A 605-nucleotide genomic window follows, 5' to 3' on the forward strand; every position below is an offset into this window, starting at 1 on the left:
GAGTAGCTGGGACAACGGGCCTGCGCCACCATGGTCAGCTAATTGTTTCTGTTTTTAGTACATATGGGGTCTCGCTTTTGCTCAGGCTGGTCTCGAGCTCTTGACCTCAAGCAATCCTCCCACCTCGGCCTCCCAGAGTGCAAAGATTACAGGCATGAGCCACCACACCTAGCCTAGACTTTTTAAATGTCTGTTGAGTGATTTATTATGCCTTAAAACTGAGGGATCAATGCTTCACATAATGGATAAAATGACATTGGATTCATAAGTACAGAAAAGAGTTGCAAAAATTGTATTTTTAATTGTAAAATTTGGAATTAGCGAACATATCCTTAAACATATTAGCTGCTGAATATGGTATTGTACATCTAACCAATTTCTGATTGTGTAGAATTTAAAATTCCTAATTTTAAATAATATTTAACAATACAGAAAATATTATAATGTAAATGAAAAAGCCGTGTAATGTACTATATATGGTGTGATTTTAGTTGTATTAAAAAATTGCATATACATAAGAGTAACTTGAAAGAAACCATACAAAAATAGTAAAAGTGGCTATTTCTAGAGATGGGATTATGGGTGATTTTCATTTTCTCCTTTAT

This window comes from Propithecus coquereli, unplaced genomic scaffold (assembly GCF_000956105.1).
Source record: "Propithecus coquereli isolate 6110/MARCELLA unplaced genomic scaffold, Pcoq_1.0 Scaffold71, whole genome shotgun sequence".
NCBI classification, from domain to species: domain Eukaryota; kingdom Metazoa; phylum Chordata; class Mammalia; order Primates; family Indriidae; genus Propithecus; species Propithecus coquereli.